The 23,281-nt window shown below is 43.1% G+C and overlaps 1 protein-coding gene and 1 long non-coding RNA gene across 2 annotated transcripts in view; one reads left to right on the top strand and one right to left on the bottom strand.

The window, feature by feature from the left end:
* LOC144110270 (uncharacterized) overlaps window positions 1-23,281 on the bottom strand; it is a 492,558-nt gene that overhangs the window by 34,365 nt on the left and 434,912 nt on the right. The window lies entirely within an intron of this gene.
* On the top strand, window positions 10,608-14,932 carry LOC144111217 (uncharacterized). Its single transcript, XR_013310002.1, has 3 exons — window positions 10,608-10,719; window positions 10,962-11,115; window positions 14,857-14,932. It is a non-coding gene; the product is annotated as an uncharacterized LOC144111217 (long non-coding RNA).

The raw sequence follows: 23,281 nt of genomic DNA, 5'->3' as shown, positions 1-23,281 counted from the left end.
TTAACATTTAAGTAAATGACCTAGTAAACATTAGTGATCATACTACATTTATCGTATATGCTGATGACACGAGTCTTTTCTTTCCTGGACCTATCTTGACCGAACTCGAATATAAAGCGAACACTGTACTTGCGCTTTTAACAAACTGGAGCGTTGTAAACTCTCTACACTGTAAAAAAATTCCGTACCTATAACGTAGACTATGTACGTTTAGAATACAGAACCACTTCTGCTTTCAATGAAACGTAGGGAATGACCGTATATTCAGTCCAGTATTGAAGGAAATGTCCGTGTTCCTCTGTAGTTGTTGCAGGGAAAAATACTAAACATTCAATTTAAGGGATCAAAACTTAACACGACAGGACGGTTGACCCCATCGACTATGTGTTGCACCAACCGCACTTGCTTAAAGGCAGCAAAAACAGAAGATGCTTATGATGTGACGCCACTTTTACACGATGAACTGCTGGCCCGCAGACTATAGGCAACACATGACGTCCGATTTTTTATTTGTCTGGTTTACTCTTAGCCAACAATGTCCGCAAACTAGCATGGCGAACGACCGTGAGCATGTCTAATGTGATTAACACAATGAAGAGCCGAGGAAGGGTGATAACGCATTACGTTGCTTCAAGGTTGAGTGATTGGTACAAATTGTGAGCAACGTTAAATAACAAAGGCCTTAATTTGCTATAATGTTAAAAGCTGACTTGATGAAAATATTTTTCGCTACATTGCTAGCCACATGATAGAGTAACATTTAATAAAAATGTTACTGCAACATTTGCTTTCTGTGAGAAATGCTGCGTAATGAGGTCAACTGTTAGAAAACATTTAGACACAGACAATGGTTGGACAACTTCTCCAAAGTGAAACTGAACACCAGCTGAAAGTACATTGCAAACATGATGAAAGTGCACAAGTTGAAAGCCGAATTTCCATCTGCCATTTGGTAAGGAAATAAACAACTGAGTAAACCAAAAGCATGGGCAAACAAATCTGTGAATGCAGTGCAATGTAGCAGTTACATCTTTGCTACACAACCATTAATCAAAAACACCAACTCCTTCATGAATAACAAAAGCACCGACACAACAACATATTGCTCAATGCAATGTTTAATTTAGTAGGTAACTATTGCCGCCCATTCATGCCTGCTCTTCCTGCAGATAAATGAAACGCCACCAAAAAGCAGCGAGCAGCCATAATTGCTTCAGTGACAAGGAGGATGTGCACCATCGATGCTGTTCCCCCATCCTGAGTAGGAAATAATAGCAGTTTTTTCTGGAAATACTCTGAAAGCACGAATTTTCTATCCATCGTTTACTTAGCTTGCACTGACACGACCCATTGTGTACTCGGTACCTTTGACAAACAAGGGGCCAGCCGATAGGCACACAAGACTGTAGAACCTTGCTAACTTGCAAAAAATCAATGCACAGAAAGAAAAAGCTGACAAAAAAATGAGGAATTCCTTATTTGCACTTTTTATACAATACTAAGAACGTGGCTAAGATATGGCATGAACATTGTTTTTTTCTGTTCACTTACAAACTTTCCAGCCTGTGCTAGCATATTACTGTGATGTAAATAATGAAGCATGCCAACACTGTACAATATGCTGTAACACTTATGAAATACTCCCCTTCAAGGCTGCCGCATGCCTCTTACATGCGGTAAAGTTTAAATCTGCCAAACTAGCTAGTCTGCAAGATGAGACGCCAAGCCTCTGACATCTGGCGATGTGTACCTCCCATGTAATTTAGAGTGATTGGAGATGCTCCTTTTTGATGGCATTTCAGTTGCTGGGTGTGGAAGGACCAGATATGAAGGGCAACAACTAGACACCAACTTTTTAAGCAACATCACAATAAGCAATGTGCCTTAGCTTTCCTTCTGTCCAAAAAGGAGTTTCATTTTCTATGTTCTGTGTTCACATAACTGCTTGCATGTGCACATTTTGGCTTGCTGGGAGGTGCTTTCCTCTGTTAAACTACAGTTTTAACTCTGGCCTGTCTTCTGCGCCTTCTTAATTTTTTGCTAGCGTTCACCTTAAGTCGCGTACAAACTCACGCAGATCTCCACTTTTCTACGTTTCCAGCTGTCACATCTTCTCTGCCTTCGTCATGTCCACCACTGCATCCAATGCCTTCAAGTCTGCTGTGTATAATCATTTTAATTAATCTGCCTACACATGTTTTTATGTTAGTCGCTCTCCTCTCTTCGATGCCAATTGGCTTTGAGAGTAAATAAGTGAAATGGTAGTCTAATCTAGGTCTGAGCAATCACGCATTATGTTGAGTTTATTTTACCACGTTGGCCAGTAGAGAGTGGAAGGGAAAAAAGCTGCTAAGTGGAGCTCGACATGCCTCTCGACCCCTACACTGGAAAGCAGCAGACACCAAGGCATACGTAATCACTAACGACAACAGAACATGACAAGTGTGAAGTAATTCAGTAACGTTCGTCGCATTTACCACAGTGCATACTCGCTGCTCAGTAATTTATTACCTCATTAGACATTCTTCAAAGAGAGTGTACAATTATGTGTTTTGTTTGAACATGGCACCACAGTACAATGACAATCATTAACCTTGTGCCAACACAACATAAAATAAACTTCTGCCCAGAAAATGCATTGCTTACAGTGCCACCACGGCACCTGTTTAGAAAATAAGCTCAAAATATTAGTGACATTAAATTTGAGCAGACGGTAATTCTCCCACCCCCTCCCTAAAAAAATGAAAAAGGGTGCTCTTCCGACGGTATGTTTGTACGCTGTAATATTTGCGAGTCCAACTACGTGTGAAATTCAGATATAAATAATTAACGCCAAAGCATTCGGTTGAATGCGAGGCGCCAGGGCGCGGGCAAACAGTAATCGTCTTCAGGTATCCACTGGTGCCACGCCCTGAGGGCCACTGCTCGGCGAATACCATTCATGGCCACGTTCACATCCAACAAGCTTGTCACAAACATCACACAGGTGATGATGCAGCAGCAGTTCATCATTGCTGTTGGCCAGTGCTGAATTTTTTGGCGTGGTAAACGGAATCATCCACCGAAACGCGCGTCGACTGTTACTCGCCAGATTCTTGCAGTCCTACGAGGGAGAGCAGCTTTTCCGTCGGCTTCAAGTCTCCTCTTTCGTGCAGGGCCACTGGCATTGTAACGCACATTCTGCATGATCGTTTTACTACGCACCGATGCCGCACGGGACAGCGAGCTGTTGTATGTACACTCCAATGCAGCGTTCCGGCCACACACATACACACACACACATACTAAAGACACAACGCGCAGGACGCACGCAGCGGACACGGAAGAACAAAAACCCATTCCATAGCGCCTGTTCATTCAACTCCACACTGCGCTAACTGCGCACATGTTTCCGACTGCGGGCTCGGCTAGCGCTTCGACTTCGCCATGGCTAGCCATGGCCAAGCTGCGCTGCCGCTGGTGGTAATAACGTTCATGCAACGAAAAGAAAAAACAATATATCAAACAATTCAGGTTGTCAGCTAAAAAAGCTACCGTAAAATTAAATACATCTTATATGTTTTTGCCGTTGTGCGCCTTTGCGACATCAGCGACGTGAGCTTGAGCGCGAATACGCGAATGGCGCTATGAATTTCCCGTGTAGCTCCGTAAATTGCAAATGGCGTGGCGGCGCCGCTAACTTTTAGACATGCTTGCAGAGGTAGTCGGTGTGAACAGTTGGAAGTTCCATCGACTGGAATTGCTCAAGGAAAGTCAGCGGCACTGCATTTTTATTGTTTCTGTGCATTGCGAGTGACTGGCGGCAGCCACTCGCCAACGTCTCCGGTTTGGCGAACTTGTGAGAAGGTGAGCCTTTTGTTCTCAAATTTTCAAAGCGGTTTTTTGTTTGTATTGTAACACTGCGTCTCGTCGCATGTTATGTTCACGATAACATCAGTACAACGTGCATGCGCTTTCTGTCTCTATTTAGAGTAATATTGGTCGATCAGCGTAAACTTTTGGATTCAATTAAGCACGAACTGTCCATGTTGGTACTGCGTGTCGAATGTGTTTTGAGATGATTCTGAGCGGGAGATGGTGTTCTGATAATTTGTGTACTACCAGATATAGTCTAGAGATTTGAAACCATTTATCACACTGAAACAAATTTGGAAAACTGTTTTGTGTTCATGCATCTGCTGTCCTTAAACTTGACTTTTCGGCAATCATTCGCATGGCTCCTTTGGATCTGGAAAATTGACTACTGTTGCTAGGGGTGCCTGGTAGCAGAGCTCCTGGGGACGCCCAGTGGGTCATTTGTTTGTCCAAGTGCCCAGTACCAAAGATACCATTCCTGACATTTTTTCCCAGTCCGTTAACCTCATATTCCTTGCAAAGATTACAGTATGTAATCAGGTAGTAAAAAAATTGGTAACTTCTGCATATTTCAGAACAGTTCAGAGAAATGCACATGCAGCATCAGTATTCTCTCGGTAGAATTTCTGAGACCTGGATTCATTTCTTCTAGGACTGTGGCAAGCAGTAGGTCAACTGTACATAAATTTATTTTCCTCTGGTGCAAAGTAAAGAGTGCAAACGTCATAAGACAAGTCTCTAGTCTGTTTCATTCTCACTGCATTTGGCCAAAGCATAATATGAAATGCTGTATGTTTTGTGCCCTAGTTTCCTTTACTTTGAGCAGTAGATATTGACAGTGAATAGCAAGGCAACTCCACTCGCTGACGGTTTTGCCTTCGGCAGCAAAACAGGGAGTACCTTACCCCATGTGTTATCTCGACAGACTGAAAACTGCGATGGACAGCTGCGTCCACAGCTGCTATCACCTCCCAAGTGCATGCGCTCGTAAGACACATAATAACTCTGGATTGCCAATAACATAGCCTTGCTCATTGCAGTTGCCGATAAACACCTCATAAGTGGTACTATTATGCACTCTTTTCTTTGGCACTATGTATGAGCTTCTGTTCTCGCACTTTCTAGAAATAATGCATGCAGTTTTGAAGTGCGAAAAGGGAATTTACGTGTAACTATATTGTCATGTCAGTATGTTACAGCCAAATTGTACATTGATGTCAGTGCTGATGGTTTCTTTTCATTATTTTAGGAGAATGTTATAATTTTACCTATAGCAAATAATAGCCCTCACTAATTAGCTGATTTTGTCATGTCCAGTATTTTGATATGCTAAGCCACCAAAGCATGATTCAGAATGTTGTCAGAACTAAAGGCACTGAGTCTTTCGTGTCAGTAAAAAATGTGCTTTATACCCCTGTCATATGGCATTCCTCGAAGGCCTTTCCAGCAAAGGCACCATTTTTCACCAAAGGAGCGAAAGCTTAAAGGAGCAGCGATGCAGCTACACGGTGCGGCCCAAAGGTGAAAGTCGTTCAGGCTTAGCACCCGCTGCTATACTCGAGGTGGCTGAAGTGAGTGTTCTAAAATTAAAGTGGTGTATTCTGTTCATTCGTTGAGCTTTGACAATTTTTTTATTCTGATTGCTTCCTTAAAAGTACTGCAACAGCTACTCTCATCAGCAGGAGCAGGTTTTGTACGTGTATTGCCTTGGCCACCATGGGCGCTCGGTGTTGCCGCAACACTTTCACTGTCTTGAAATTTGAACATAAAACATAAACACCCGTACAAAAACCAAAGCCAGACACACCTTTCGTATTTGAAAAAAATGTTTTCAAACATTATTAGCTTATCTATTTTTTTATTGCTTTTACTTTTTGACTTTGGATGCTACTGCGATCACAGCTTCTCGAATGCCGCGTCTTCGGGCTCCGAAGGTCTCGGTTGAGCGCCTTCGCCTCCAAGGCCCTTAGCGACAAAGGCGCAACATTTGTACCGGGTAGCTGCACTCCTTACGCCTTTGGATATGATTCTCAAAGGCCTTTGCGGTGCCCGTGTGACAGGGGTATTAGTGTGGTATGGCTGCTTGAACACCTGTCCCTGGTATCTCACAAACTGAATAAGGAAGGGAAAAGCCTCAGGGTGCTTGCCGACGTTTCGACAAGAGGACTTGTCTTTGTCTGGCAAAGTGTTCATCATTGGTGGGGTTTAAATAAGGTTTTCACTTCGAGGCGAAAGGCCTGTTGTGTGGGACGAGGGTGCGATATGGGAAGGGCGTTACGATGGGGAGCGTGAACCTTGACCAGGCATGATAGCTGCTAAAGAAGATTAACCGGTTGACCTGCAAAACTGTGAAAACAAAAAAGCCCAATTCAGTAGAAACGAATCTCGGGGTATGGAGTGTGGATAGTGGGCTTGAATGGCTTTATGTCCAGCCGCAACAGGTGGCTTGGTATGGCTGGCTGCCTTTTCCTGAAAAACTAGGATAAAGGAATTAAGCAGCATGGCAGAATAAAATACCGGGGGGGGGCAAAATAATTTGAAGGAAAAAGAGAAAATGAGGGCAGGTTCGGAGAAAAGGCAATAAGAAGGGGGAGGAGTATGGCAGCCAAGGTTCCGAGAAGTGATGTCAGGAGGTGCAGGGCGTAAGGTTAAAATATAACGATAAATTAAAGAAAGCAGGAAAGGAGGGGGAAATTATGGGTTGGGAAACCTCTGACCATGTGCAAGGCCTTTTCAAATAATTATGCCAATTCCGGAATGTACAGAGCTGGCCACATTTAGTGCAAACATGTGAGCGCATGGCCGCACTCTTTAGAGGTCCACTGTGTGTGGCGCAGCCACTCATCGCTGCAAAATGGCGCAAGAGGAGATGCACCTGGATGTGGTGCTTCGTGTCATGTTACACTTCGATGTGTGGCAATGTCAGACACAGTGGCCCAAAGAGCACAGCCATGTGCTCGCGTGTTCGCACTAAGAGTGGACAACCCTGTACTTGATTCTAAGTTTCCTCTGTATATGTTGACCCCAGACGAAAACAAGTTGTCTTATCGAAACGGCAAGCACCCTGAGATTTTTCCTTCCCTTGTTCACTTTTTGAGTGTCAAGAAACCATCTGCCTACTCTCTCTGTACCATGCACTCCACATCTTGTACGGTTATCTTTGTATGTATACACCAGTGATAAATCATGAAGGAAATAAAGGGATTTGTATTTGTATTGCTTAACACTTACTTTAAAGCTATATCATGAGGGTATAGTTGAAAATGTGCTACGAAGGCTTGGTTGTGTGTCGTGACTGGTTTCTTTTTATCAGGGCTACTTGACAGCCACCATGAAACGCAGGCTTTTGAAAAGTCGTCCCTCAAATAAAAGAGCGTTTCCACTCTTACAATGGAAATGTTATTTGCTAAAAACTTCAATCATTGCAGTTCAGGGATTGATATTTTTCAAATAACTAACCTGAAGTTCAAAACCTGCAGAAGGAACTATGTAACTTCTTTCCTGCCTTAAAAACCCAGTACTTATTTGCCAGTTTCAGCAAGCAGAGGTCTGTTTCATGGCACATACTTTCCACTATCTTGCATGAAAATTGTGCAGTACAGGCCCACCATAAAACTAGGGGCATAGTATACTGCTTGTATGCAACTACTTTGGCGTTAGAGCATGCATAGCATGGTCTTAAAGTTATTCTTTTCATTTGCAACTGGTTCATAAAAGGCCTATTCTGGCAAAAGGCATTTAGCAAAATTATCTTCCTCTGAATGCTTCTAAGGATAACTTTAGTTCATTCAGGAAAATATATATTGACAATATCTCTTAAAGGCATGATTGTCCATATTAGCTCTTGTTACCTCACAGTATTTAGTTTTGTGCCTCCAGCACCACTGACTTGCATCATATGTTAAATAGAGTAGTAAAAAGCTCGCTGTTAGTTTAAACCACAACTCATGATGGGGCTGTGCACTTTTTGTTGTGTTACATGAAATATACTTATGTATGAAACAATTTCTTTCAGCTGCACCTCACATGATTCAAATTCCACCAGAAGAAAGGCTGCAACACAACATTGCTCACCATCTGTTGCTTTCCCAGCACATGCCATAACAGCACATAGCAGGTAAGATGTGAACAAAAACAGTGCATGTATATGTTCCACACAGGCATTTTGTGTACTACCAACACTATGATATGATTAACTATGTCATGTAAGAGAGAGCACAAAAATCATTTTTTGTATATATTGCAGCATGGTTATTCCAAGTTTAAACTGGCCATTGAAACGACCCATTGTATCACCGCTGGTTACCCGGCGGCACTGGGGATCGAACTCCGCACCTCCTGCTTGCGAGGCAGATGCTCGGACCACTAGGCCACTCCTGCAGTCCCCCCACTGATGTTGCTTACACCAGGTGCTGTTAAAGCCCCGGTATGTATGTTAAATGCATTTTAGAAAACCATTCACTTCCAAAGTACCATTTCATCTTTATAGCAAAACCACAGTTCGCCTAGCTAGACAAACCTGCTGCATACAAGCCAGCAGAAGGGTTGCACGTACATGCTTCGTTAGGAAAGCATAAAAATCAAGCAGAGCCTGCCCTTCATGGTGCATTATACCCTGATTTTTAGCAATGATCAAGATAGGCAGATGTTCATTTCATTGAACAGTTGCATGATACATTTGTAGAATCGAAAAGACAAGTACTATTGCAAAATCTTCAAACAGTGTTTATTCTCAGAGAAAACATATCATGAAAAAAGTGTTGGATTAGTTATGGTGCACCTTGTATGGGGAAAGGGGCTCCCACTTTGTGAAAGGCTTAATTTTGGAATAACGACAGCGTTTAGACAAGTTGGGTTACCATGTTTAGATAGTGGATGTGCTCAAAAAGACACTGGAAGTAAGCGCACTGTGTGGAAATCTCTTTCTGTATCCTTGTCTTTTTGAGCGCTTTCACGATCTAAACCTAATTTTGCAAGAGAGCAAGGAAAACAAATATTTAAATTCTGATAATTAAGGATAAAAGATCATGTTTCATTGTGTTGCTTAAAGTGTACATTGTATCGCTATTGCTGTATTGCAGCACTTCTGTCGTGGCCTTGCATTGCAGCCTCTTGACTTTTGTTTATATAATAGGCAGTCCTTTTTTTCATTCGACTGCAACACTTTAGGAGTTACTACAGAGTTGCGTGGTAGCGAACTCTCAGATTAACGGTTTGCATTATTATGCCAGCATAACTTGCTAAGTGTTTCACTGCAGTCTTGTTACTAGAACAGCCTCTTGAAAGTATTCAGCCTGGTGGTCATTGAGGGTTACTGTTCACATATCAAAATGCCGGATCAGCTGTATACTCTTTACAGCTACCAGAACTATGGTACATTTCATGACATGCTGGCTGAAGAGTGCTGGAGCACCAGACTGGGGATTTGGATGAAACAATTTTCAAATGTGTGCTCGGTATCACGCTGTTTTGTTCCAGTTGTGGAGAGGTTTTCTTTTCATATTTGTTCTGTCAAACATTTAAATTTTGGGCAATATGTTGTTGCCTTTATCTTGGGTTCTCTTTGTTGTTGAGGTTTAGTATTTTTGGCACAAGCACTCCACTCTATTACTTTTCAGTATAATTTAAAATTTGTAGGGCACGTCATGAAGAATAAAACTTCTACTTGAATAATCTGCATGTGTTTATGTTCTCATTGTTGATATAAAAACTTAGTTGAGACAGCTTGTATTTTAGCTCTGGCTAGAATTTTTAGGAGAGCCTCAGTAACATAATCACATGACCAACACAAACTCGGTATTATTGTTTGTGCAATGAAAAACAGTTTTAAAATAGTTATTAACAGCTGTCAGTGTAGGACTGGCCTAAAATGTTTTGTGCTCTATGTAGCTCTTCTCTGAGGCAGGATTAATTCATCTGCACCTGCAGCCTGATACTGCCAAGATACCAATTCTTGGGTGAACTTATGATTTTTTTTTTTTTCACTGAGCAAACTTGCATCATCTTGAAGCATGGAACTTGAGCTGATTCTTAACAGCTCTAGTGTAGCGAATTTCATTATCCTCATTGCTTAGTCTACATTCACCTCAGGACAATGGCCTTTTCCAGTTTAATTATCTGTGTCTTGCACCAGCTACATGCCACACTATCAGAAATCACCTAATCTTATCTAGTGAGCTTATAATCAGCTATCTCCTGCTATATTTTCCTTAGGGTGAAATTCATTTTGTTGCGATACAATGCACAAGCTGTTTCCTGGCGTGGTGCTCAGCTTATCTGGAATGAAATGCTTGGGAAATGGGTCTCTGATTTCACCTTGAGTAGATGAAATTAACTTGTGCTAAGGTACTCTTTGGCCACAGATTCCCTTGTGCCATTAAAATCCATCAAATTCATTCTGTTGCCCTAAGATACCATTGGTGATTCATTCTCTGCATTGTATGCCCTGGCCAGATCCATTTTCTTTTAATTTCTGCCAGAATATTAGCAACTTCCTTGTTCATACCTGTTATGGTTTCACTCAGTCAGTTCTATCAATAATTATAATAACTTTATTGAAAACATATTTTGGGCTAAATGGCATCAAGTTTGCCACTCTGCACAATGATATATTTGTTTGGTCTTGTATGTCTTTACTTGTGTGGTAATGTTTATTTTGTGCTCACTGTCTAAACAACCTTATTTGCCTATGATATCCTAAGCCCTTCTATACCTATTTTCCTTCCCCCTGGCTCTTTCTCTTTTCAGTCATTCCTCCTCTTTCTTTTACACCGGCCATTGGTCACAAGGCTGCTGTGGGAACGACAGTCAGCACTGGGCCCTTTTTTGTTCATGGAACCTGCACTGCTACTATTAACACTAATAGTACGTTATCAGTATTTTTGTGATACTGAATTTATTGTTATTTATGAAGTAGTTGGCTAAGGCAATGGTAGCAGTGTTGGATATTGCAATATATTATGCATATATCTCACTTGCAGTATATCGGTGTGTTCACTATTACACTACCCTCTATTTCTTCCAGTTCAGTTATTTGGCTATAGATATATTGTGCTGCTTTCCTAGTTTAGTCCACTCAAACTAAAACTTTGCTCTTTGTGTCACAGGTAGAATCTACAATGATTGCTGCTCTGTCTTGTAAGCAGGAGGCAGTGTTCAATGGAGCCATGAACTTTCCTTGGAATTGAAAAGCCTTTGCCATATTATGCGCTGAACCACGAGTGTGAAGAGGAAAATGTCATGCCTTGGATTTCTGCATAGGTGAGCCATTGCGGTGAATCCACCAGCGTGAAAGACAGGGATGAGAAAGGAGACAAGACAGGTGCTGACTCGCGACTAAAGTTTGTTGGCGTGAACAGGGAATATATAAAAAGCCAAGCAATACCATAAACCATGTAGTTACAGATAAGCATACAGGACAACATGAGTCAAAAATCGCCCTCAACATTTCCCTGATCGAGGTAGTCCAACTGATTGTGTGTTAACACGATAGACAAAACACACATTCTTCACGGAGTCATAAGATGTGTCTAGCCTCGATAATCTCCCATTTAATCTCTCTGAATTTACTGCCAAAATGCGTGTTGCCAAAAGGAAAGGGCAGCAGACTTCACATCCCGTGCAGTGTACAGCAGAGTTACCCCAACCACCTAGCCAAGCCCCTACCCTCTTGTGTTCCTGTAGTCTTACATTCATACACCTTCCAGTTGCACCTACGTAAACCAGACTACAAGATAATAATATTTGATACCACATTCATTTTACAAGGTACATATACATTTCACTCTACACGTGTACTTTTCTCGAGCCACATTCACAGAATTATTCTTAAAATTTTACATGCTTTAGACAACGTATTAGGGGCCGAGAAAGCCACTTTTACATCATACCTTCTGGCCACATTTTTCAAATTGTGCGACAATTTTGTACATACGGTAACATAACTGGTCTTTTGGCATCTCGCTGGCTGGCCCCAGCCTGATTGTGCCGGTCACCGCAAAACTGTCTCAGCTTCTTTAACAATTTATCATATGCTCTTGCAGTAACAAGGTTTGGAAATCCTGCGTTCGTTAACCTTAAAATCTGCTCTTGGAATCTAGTCGTCATGCTGTGAAAGCATAATTTCATCATTTCTGAGCCCGCGCTAGAAAGTGCAATGCTATCTTTCACTAGCTTGGAATGGTCGACATGTAGCCAGGTAGCAGCTTAACACTCGCCAGCACACATGAAGTGTGCTGAACATCAAGGTAAGGTCCAGAAACCACAGCTCTTTTTCTTGGGACATTTGCACCAAGGTAAACCTGAGATAAAGGCCTTGCTCCTTAAACAACTTGAGAAGATGTACAGGTCCCGAACTATCACAACCTTTATAAAAGACCAGAAAATCATCAACATAGCAAAACATTTTTCCCCCGGCCCATGCACATTCTGGACAATTATTCTATCCACCCTACTCAAGAAAATATTGCTTAGCACAAGGTCAACCTTTGAACCACTACATATTCGAGACTTTAGAACGCATACCGCACTGCGCTACTCTACAAACATGCTCTTCAAATAAATGCTATTCAATAACATGCTCTTCAGATGAATTTCAGAAAAGGATTCATGCAAAATTATCTCTGGTTATTTGCAAAAGCATCTGTCTACTTCGCATCTTGAAGATCCATTTCTTGTACTCAATTTGCAGTGTGGTTGAGTATCTTAGGAATGACAATCCAGCGGATTGTCTTGTGATTAGAGTCGATGTAGAACTATTTTATTCTATCCCGTATGAAGATCTTGTGAAAAGCTTATGAATGTGTATATCGGAGCACAACGATGAGCTCGTGTTTAGGAACGGGTGTGTAACATAAGTCTTTTTTGGCACTTGCCTCCTTTTATTTGAAGTGAAGAGCATGTTTGTGGAGTATGGCAGTGCGGCATATGTTCAAAAGTCTGCTAAATGTATCGATTCGAAGGTTGCCCCTGTGCTAAGCAATATTCTCTTAAGCAGGGTGGAAGGAATGATTGCCAAGAAATTGCATGGGCTGGGGGAAATCTTTCGCTACGTCTATGATTTTCTGGTCTTTTACAAAGGTGATAGTGTGGGACCTGTACATATTGTGAACTTGTTTAAGGAGCAAGGCCTTTGTCTTAAGTTTACCTTGGAGAAAATGTCCCAACAAAAAGAGCTGCGGTTTCTGAACCTTACCTCGATGTTCTGCACACGCCATGTGTGCTAGCAATATTTACCCAGGAGTGTTAAGCAGTTACTTGACTGTTGGTCGAACGATTCTAAGCTAGTGAAAAATAGCATTGCGTCGTCAAGTCTAGGCTCGGTATTGGTGAAGCCATGCTTTTACAGCGTGACAACTGGTTTCCAAGAAAAGTTTTAAGGCTAATGAAAGCATGATTTCCCAACCATGCTATTGCAGAAGCGAGCGATAAATTGTTAAAGCTGAGCATATAAGATTGGGCAAGTTGGTCTGACATGCTAAAGATAAGAATGGCGCAGCATCAAGTAACGAGGACAACAGGAGAGCACACCCACGCACAAGTGCCATCCTTGGAGCGGATGCAGAATCTAAGAGCGTGTGCTTGACATTCAGCGTTGGCAGCCAAGGATCGGGCTCGTTCAATCTTTAGCGTTCAAATCCGTGTTTCCTCGTTTCCTTGACTGTCAACGCTGAATGTCAAGCACGCGCTCTTGGATTTTGTATCTGCTCCAGGGTTGGCACTTGTGCGTGGGTGTGCTGTCCTGCTTTCCTCGTTACTTGATGCTGTGCCATTCTTCCCTTTAGCATGTTAAAAGCTGAAACCCCTTCGCAGGGACTGGCATGATCAGGCTGGGGCCAGCCAGTGAGATGCCAAAAGACTGACTGTGTTACTGTACATACATAGATTGTTGCAAAATTTGAAAACTGTGGCCAGAAGGTATGACGTAAAAATGGTGTGTTCGGCCCCTAATAAGTTGTCTACAATCTGTAAAATTGTTAATAATTTTGTGAATTTCGTTAGGGAAAAGCACATGTGTCGAGTGAAATGTGGCAACATATATGTGCCTTGCAACCATTGCATGCATTGCATACCATTATCATGTGGTTGGGTTTATGTCGGTGAAACTGGAATGTGTATCAATGTAAAACTACAGGAGCATGAGAGGTATTTGGATATTGGTAGGGGTTGTAACTTATCTGCATATTACAAGGGATGTGAAGGCTGCTAGCCATTCCTTTCGGCAACACGCATTTTGGCACTACGTTCACAGCAGATTAACCAGAAAATTATCGAGGCTAGACACATCTTATGACTCGGTGACGAATGTGTGAGTGTGCTGCCCATAGCGTTAACATGCAGCGGGTTGGACTGTCTAGATGAGAGGAATGTTAAGGGCAATCTTTTACTTATGTTGTGATGTAGCTTATGTGTAATTGTGTAGTTTGTGGCTTGTGGCTTTTCTGTATACTCTCTGTTCACTTCAAAACTTCAGTTGCGAGTCAGTGCCTGTTTTGTTTCTTTTCTCGTCCCTGTCTCGTGCTGATAGATTCAAGTACTTGTAGAGTAGATTCACTGAATTGTTTACTTGCAGAGGCTTGTGAAAAAACGAGAGGAATTTTCTTTCCTTTATGCGGAATGGAAGGTTGAAATTTTTTTACTTAAATGTTTGCAGCATTAAATTCTATTCGGAAAGGTAAAACCCACTTTATTGTACATTTTGTGTGCAATGGTGCCGGTGGCTGCATGCAACTGAAAACATTCCTCCAGTTTATCTAGCTAGCGTCCTTTCTTGTGCCACATTTTCTGAAATAATATTTTGTCAGATTTATTTCAATCAGAATTTCTAAGAACATATTGGTGATCACATAATGGTGATCACATAATTTGGTGATCACATATGACATAATTCAAAGCGTGATCATGGGTATTTTTTAGTCTGGGGCAGTAAAATGAGAAGTACATACTATATAGTAAAATTAAATATGACCAGTCTAACATAAACAAAACTACTTTTTTTTAAAGGAAAATTTTGCTACCGAAGTGCTGGAGTGACCTGGCATTATGAAGACGTTGACAGTGTGCTGTATTCATGATGACACGAGAACTTGCGTACAGTGCTTCAGGTAACTGGTGAGTACCTTGGTGCTGTGCTTCTGCTAATGTAGCCAAATTATGTTTTTAATCTAAGAGTGTATCTGAAAACTTAAGCAAAAATTGAGTAGTATTTAGATATTCTTGCACCAGATACCACTGTGAGAATTAGTTATTAATTATGTGTCTCACATGTACCCTTGTCTGCTGAATATAGTAAGCATGGCTTTCGAGCTGAGTGCCTCCGACATATGAAAAAAAATATGGCCACTGGGCTGCTCCACGACGCGTGGAGCAGCCCAGTGTAGCACATTCAGGCTTCATGGAGTGGAGAATGAAGGCAGTAAATAATTTAAGAGTAGAAAACACAGCACAAACCACAGGACCAGGAAACTGACAGAACACACCGACCCTGATGACACTGTTTGCATGAAGGGTGTTATAAAGTTGCCTGTCATGTAGTGCAAGATGGAGGTCGCACAGGACGGGTGTTAAATATGAGTTGATGCAGACACCTGTCATTACGTAGTACTCACTGTAGAACTCGAGCAAGAAGCAAAGGTAACAGCTGAGCATGGCCACTCTTGTGCTTTCCTCTGCAAGCAATCTGGAATTGCACTTAGAAATATTTTATGCTTTCTCTTGACATATACATCATTGCTGCATGTGGCGAGGAAAAGTACATACCCTTGATGTCAAGTGACAGTGAACTCACAAGGCTGGTAACAGCTCACTGAGGTGTTGTGATATATCTACAGGGCACCTCATGAGAACAAAGAGCCCTTGAAGGAATTCTCTCAAAGTTTGTTGCCACATGGACCTCTTCGTAATCAATGACTCTAAAAGGCAAGCCTTCCTTTAGTGTCACAAAAAAAGGCCTAGGACATGGGTCTTTTTGCTTCTCCATTAGTGCCAAAATGTTTGCTAGCGAGATCGTTCGCAGATATATAATTATTTCACAAAATGTCAAGGAGACTGAAGCTGCACCAAGCAGTACCAGTAAAAAACTTATCACAGCTGTTCAAAAAGCAGAAAGACTCATGCCTTCATCCTTCTTTTGCATCAGACACGTGAGGACACTTCGTCTTTCTGGGTCATCATTTTGAAAAGGTTCACATGGCAACGGCCTTTGGTTAAATTTCTGCCAAGAGCCCTTTTTTGAAACTTGAGCATCCGTTCCTTGTGAGGCACACTGCAGAGATATTGGAATGCCTTAGTGAGCTGCTTCCGGTACGTGTGACTGCATTTTCACTGACATCAGATATTAGTACATTTTCTTGCACATGCTGAGATAATGGAAGCTATGAGTGAAAACATGCGATTTTGGGGAAGTGTGCTTCCTGGGGCCGTATTCCAAGTTTGTGTCATAATGAAAAGCGTCATAATCTGCCGCAACGGGCATGCCCGGGAACTGGATATAAACTGAGTGCGGGACTTTCGCTTCGTCTTGTCTTGCCTATAACAAATTGGATGGACAATAAATTCGGCAAGCGTCTCCCACCTTTTTCAGATGTTACCAATGTTCCTTGCTCGCTAAGTTGTGCATTTAGTACTATGTACAGAAAGGCAGCTGCATTGAATTGCATCTGGCCCCCATCCTGAGCTACTTTCTATTTGCACAAAATGATAAGCAACTGTAAAGACTTTCATGCGCACAGTGCCGCCCGGGAAAGCGCATTTTGTCTGCTTCTTTCTGGACCTGTGGTTTTTACTGTTTACTGTTATGAGAAATGAATTTTGGGCAATAAATTATAACGGGTTGGTTCTCGGTGAATGGCTTTTGAAAGTTTCTACGAAAGCCGATTGTTCAATAGCGGATGGTTGAAATGTATTTGTGAATTTTATATTTGGTGTTGTGTGACCACTAAATGAGGATTTTTTTTATGCTTTTCAGATGAATCCGACAGCAATTTGCAGATGTACAATGTGTGTAGTTTGCCATGAAAATAAAACGTATGTACTTGTACTCACCCAAACACTTACCACTCTTTCATTCTAACCTGCATTCTTTGTATGTATGCACTACATGATATGTGTAAAGGAAAGCCTTGCACATAATACTTATTTCTTCGGCACCTGGACGGCTATATCTGCAGTGAACATTGCGGGCAGAAGCTATACGAAGACGCATGTTCATGTACTACAGAAAGTACATAATTACAATACAGATAATTTCCGCTCTACATGAAATGACTTCCGAGTGAACGGAGGACGTATGCATACACATTGCGGAAACTTCAATAAGAACAAAACATAAGCATTCGTTGTGAAAAAACGATTTCGGTCTCGTGCATAGCATGGCGTAACTTTCCGTTACCAAGAATGTGACAGTCGTCATACGGAGTCTCTGTTTCTGACATTTAGTCCGTACCTCATGTTGCGGAAAACCCTCCGGCAACGCATTACCAGCGGGTTTCTCTGTACTGCGGAGCATTTTTTTTTACAGTGTACTTCTAAATGTCTCGAAAAACTAAAGCAGTTTTATTCCGCAAAAAAAAACGGCCAACGTAACCTTCAATTTTAGCCTTGCTGGATCCAACGTTGAAATGGTGTCCGTTGTCAAAAGTCTCGGAGTTCTTTTCCACGAAAACCTGTCATGGGACGCTCACGTACAAATGACTTGCTCCAAAATATCTCGTAGCGTTGGAATAATATCGCGCTTGAGTTTTGTTTTGCAGCAAAAATATAAAATTAGTGCTTTATCATGGCCTGCTTTTCTCCACACTAAGATACTGCTACTTAGTGTGGGGTACTACCATTGCTACGATTATCACCAAAATACATGAGTTGCAAAAGAGAGTTGTGCGTATCTCTTCTAGTGCTGCTTACGACGCACACACCGGGCCAATTATTAGAAACTAGGTCTAGTCCCCCTTCCTAATCGTTACAATTCACTGCTTGCCTCATGCTATCAAACCTCAATGAAGAAAAATGAGCCTTATCTCAAGGAACCTGCGACTCTGAAATTACGTCACACTGTCTATTACACAAGGAACTAGGAACAGAGGAAGCTTCTGTACACGCGAATAAATTACAGTCGCCAGAAGCTACGGTACACCTTGACGCCTGTTAACTTCTGATTTCCTTCCTGCACATTCCACATTCCTAACGTGCCTTTGCAATGTTCTGTTTTTTAATGTGTAATATTTGTTTTTCTTGAGCCTATAGCCTCCTAGTTTGCATAAGTAAACTTGTTAGCTACATTTTTTCGCGCCTGTTGTTTTTTGCTTGTTTTTTTTCCTCGTTGCACTGTTGCAGCGTTGCCTTGAAATTTTTTTGTTATTACCGTGTGCAAAAAGCGAGCACTTATTTTGTCCTATGTTTTTGTAGTGTAAATCCCTGTCTCCATATATCGTTTCTTTTCCGTGCATGAAGTGAAATTGTAATCGCCGCGAGTTTAATTTTTGCTGACGTGTATTTTGTTTCAGTTCTTTTTATTCTTTTTTAATTTGCATACATCTTTTTTATGTCAGCACTCCGTCGTTGTCACCTGCACGGGGTGCGGACCTCGTCAAGCCTTTTTAATGCTTTTTGCTTGCCCCCATCAACATCACTTCGGTCCAGTGGACGTTGGATGCTGAAAACAGTTGACTTTGAAAATTCAGTGCATTAGCACAGTCATGAAAAACACTAAGAACATTGTTGACGATGGTTGGAAGCGAGTCACTAGTTGCAAGCTTAAGAATAACTAAAAAATCGTCAACATATCTGAACACATGAAGAACGTGGTCATCAGTTAGGCTACGTCGAAGAGAGTTGTCAAACTTGGGCAAAACAAATTGGCACAACACCGGAGCTACACTAGCAACAATACAAATGCCATTCTTTTGTACGTACTTTTTGCCTTCAAATTCCAAAATAGTGGACAACAAGTAAAACATCAAGAGCTCAATGAAAGAGTCCACATTCATACCACATGTATTCAGAAACGCAAAGCACCAGACTGTTCGATGAGATTAAGCACCGTACACAAGAGTTCAGCATGTGGTATGGAGTAGAATAACTCTTCTATTTCGACTGAGAACGCAGAGGTTGCACCAGGAATGCCCTTCTTCAGTTCATAAACTACGCTGGCGGAGTTTCGAGCGACATATCAGTCTTCCACCGGAAGCGTGTTCAACTGGCGCTGAAGAAATTTTCCCACCAGCTGCTGCCAGGATCCTTTCTCGATTACGATAGCCCTGAACGGATAATCGAGCTTGTGAGTTTTGACTGAAAAGAACACTTCAAGTTTATCTCGCTCCGCTTTGTTGACCGCCTTCTCCAACCGTGGCAAGTTGGAATCCTTGAGCAGTTCTGAAGCTTTCCGTCCCAGGCGTGGTAGTCTTCTTCGTTGGGACGAAGTTCTTTGACATCGCATCAGCCGCTTTTCAAGCAAACGCACCTTTAGGCAGTACGATAAACCTACCCTCTTTGTAAGATAACAGTAGCCTAAGGTCATTGTCAACAAACTGTTTGACAACCATGTTCATTTGTCGCTTTCTGCCCCTACCAGACATTGGCTCATTCTTTAGAAGGTAGTCAACCGCTTCATAAAGGCATCTCGACCTTTCTTCGGTAAAAGCCTTATCCGCAATTCTTCAGGCACACGCCAGCAACTCTTGACTACAAACCCGAGGATGTAAGCCAAATTTTTGGCCGTTCTGCAGAAAAGCATCCATGGCCCGCGGAACTTTGACGCCGTCAAGGTACGTTACGGTATCATTCCGCCAGGAGGCACCCGTTGTTTTCCTCTTCTTTCTGGGTAGCCGCGGTCTCAGGTAATCCGCCTTTTTCATTTTCCTGTGCTGCCACCTCGCGTACAACGCTGGAAGCTCACTGGTAGGGTACTGCGCGCCCAACCCGGCCGGACTGAGTGCCGCTGCAGAGCACGTTTTGTTGGAATCTGTCAACGATGGCGTGTCCTGGGCAGCACCTGGTACCTGGATGATTTCTAGGGTTGACTGATGGCTTGGTGCGAAGTGTCCGAGGCAGGCTGTAGTGCCCACCGAGAAGCAAATTCTTCAGTATCTCCGATCATCCGGCATGCGATGCGAACACCAGCTAGCAAGAGCCGCCGCTTCAGAGATGATGGCTACATTCGGAACATAATGTTCAATGAAATATCCCCGATCGGTAAGGTTGGCGTTTTCCGCTGTATATGCCTGCCATTCATGAAAGGTGGATACTACATCGTGCACGCCGTAGTACCGAAAACGACTGGGGACAACAGTTTGCACAAGCAATCGTTGTGCTCAAGCGCTGCAGAATAGCTACACGAGCTATAAAAGCACAAGCGTACTCGCAACAAAGCAGCTCTGCTAGCATTTCACTGTATTTTCCCACAACACACCGCTGCATAGGTTAAACAAGCATGCGAGTCCATAAAGACGAGCGCGAGAGGCGCACATTAATCCATTCCGGCGATACCACGCAGAGCTCTTCATCATGGATATGATTCGAACACACGCATAACGCACCTTCTTCTTCTGCCTCTTAATACATGGCACATACCCACACGGGGGGATTGGCCAGGGTGTAGTGGCATAAAGAAGGAAATTTCCATAGGAGATTATGACAAAATTTTAGCACCATGCGTGAATGCTCTCGTAGCTTCTTATTCGTTGCCCGCTCCATCGCGCGTTGAAAGCGGCTCACAGCACTTGCCCATTTGGCCTTATCGCTTGAGAAAGCAAAAAGCGTCGGAACGAAGTCTAGGTGCCGCGGTGACATTCGAGGCCTTCCTGCCCATGAATAAAACACTTCGTGATAGACTGCACACACATTTAAACACAGTACCTCGTCCGTACCTGTCACAAAGTGATTCCCGCACAGTCTTGACGGTGCCCAAGGGCGGCACGATCGTCGAGCCGGCGAACTGCTTTTGTCCACGCTTCGCGTCGAAGGCTGTCCCGGGAAGCGCTCGGAAAGCGAAAAAATCCGAGTTTACTTCCCTTTACATATTGGGCATTGCTGCCGCATGCAGCACATTTCGTAGGTATCGCCAAATGCATCGCGATGAACGGCCGCCGGCTGCAGCAACGCACCTCGCGTAAGAAGCCGGTTTGTTTACACTTCCACGACCGGTCTCGAGTGGAGCGAGTGACCCTTCCAATATGTTTCGCGACACCGCCGCCAGGGGATGGGCGCATGCGCAGTCGCGTCGTGAAAAAGGCGGATTCTAGTACCACTCGGTAAGCTGACCCACCAAACTACGTTGTTCTTGTAGACGTCGTGAACGAAACGAGCTCATCTGCTTATCTGGGCACAACACGCGTAGCAAGTCACCTAAAAAACGCACTTGCCTCCCGCACTCCACCTTCAAGACTGCAAATCCGCTTCCAGTGGCCCGTAGAGGGGCAAGAATCCCAAATTCTGCGGTGACTTCAGGCGGGCACAAGCCGTTCATTATGTTGTAGGACAGGTAACGGCCTCGGCATGTCCTGAGCGCGATGAGGCACAAGGGCAGACGGTGAATCAGGAGTTTTATGTGCGCGTGCTCCAACACATGCGTGGTGCACTGCGACGCCGCCGCCCTGGCTTATGGGCATCTGGACAACCGAGTCTACTCCACGATAACGCAAGGCCGCACACTACTCTCAGCGTGACGAAATTTCTCCCCGAGCACAGCATTACTGTACTTCCCCATCCGCCAAACTCGCCTGACCTCCCCCATGCGATTTTTCCTGTTTCCTCGTGTAAAGAGAGCCCTACAATGTCGCTAGATAGGGAGCGTGAAGGCCATTCAAGAGGCCACGAGAAAGGAGCTGACAGCCCTGCCAAAAGAAGCGTTTTCCAACTGTTTCCAAGACCTCAAGCAGTGCTGGAAGCTGTATATAAACTGCAAGGGAGACTCTTTCGAAGTGGTGCGGCACAAATCGTTTAAATGTTAAACGGATTTTTTTAATCGACTCAGTCTCGGAAGTTTACGGACATGCCCACTGAAGAAGAAATAAACTGTAACAAGTTAACCATGTGGGCTAGTTCGCGTATTTCAGACATAACTTCACCAGCGAAAGCACGAGACACCAGGAGAAGAGCACAGGACAACGCTGGACTAAAAACTGAAGTTTATTTGAGAAAGAGCCAACCTAGGCTACCAGAGGCGCATGCGTTTTAGACACACTGAAAACAAAAACACACATGTGGCGATCCACGAAGGAGTGGATACACGCTCCATATCTGGAAAACAACAAAAGGCACATACTTCGCCTGTCAAACTTGCACATGCACACTTTTGCTCTGGAAATCAAATTCCTTGTTAGTGAGATCTAAAGACGGTGCACTGACGCATGTGTCACTGCTTTGCAACCTAATATGGTAGGCCTCCAGGATTTCCCTCTCCTTCCTTTTTTTTCCTCTTCCGATGACTGACATGTCTTTAAAAGCCGGGACACAATCTTTACAACTCCTGCAGTGACGTGGGAGATTAATTTGATCAGACAAATTTCTCACGGAATTATGTTCGCATGCGCGGTCATTAACACGTCTGCGAATTTGCCCAGAAGAACAGACGGTGAATTAGGAATCAGGAATCAGGAGGAAGAATTCGTCCCACAAGGGCAGACGGTGAATCAGGAGTTTTATATCCGTGTGCTCCACCACATGCGTGATGCACTGCGACGCCATCGCCCTGACATATGGGCATCTGAACAACGGCCAACGGAGTCTCCTCCACGATAACGCATGACCGCACACTGCTCTCAGCCTGACAAAATTTTCCCCAAGCACAAAATTACTATACTTCCCATTCGCCAAACTCGCCTGACCTCCCCCCATGCGACTTTTTCTTGTTTTTTCGTGTGACGAGAGCCATAAAAGGTCGCTAGATGGGGAGCCTGCAGGCCTTTCAAGACGCCACGAGAAAGGAGCTGACAGCCCTGCCAAAAGAAGCGTTTTCCAACAGTTTCCAAGACTGAAGCAGCGCTGGAAGCTGTGTATAAACTGCAAGGGAGATTATTTCGAAGTGGTGCTGCACAAAGGATTTAAATGTTAAACGCAATATTTTTAACGGACTCAGTCTCGGAACTTTACGGACATAGGTTGTATATCTGTATACCAGACATACATGGTGCAACGGAAAGCGGTTAGGATTATAACAAATACAGGATGTTAGACTCACCTACAACAATAATGGAAGCCAACTATATTCCACTATGGCAAGACGGGCGAGTTGGCGATACATACTTAAGCGAAAATAGCCCAAAAGACGAGGACAAGGAAAGAAAATAACAGCGCTGGCCCTGTTGTTTTCTTTTTTTGTCCTCGTCTTTTGCGCTATTTTCGCTTAAGCATGTCCCACTACTTGAAGTGCAAATAAAAATTTCCCGTCTATTATTTATGCATAATCTCTTAGCACATAAATTAAACATACCAC

This window comes from Amblyomma americanum, chromosome 11 (assembly GCF_052857255.1).
Source record: "Amblyomma americanum isolate KBUSLIRL-KWMA chromosome 11, ASM5285725v1, whole genome shotgun sequence".
Lineage (NCBI taxonomy): Eukaryota > Metazoa > Arthropoda > Arachnida > Ixodida > Ixodidae > Amblyomma > Amblyomma americanum.
Note: the sequence above shows the minus strand (reverse complement) of the source record. Positions and strands in the feature narration are given on the sequence as shown.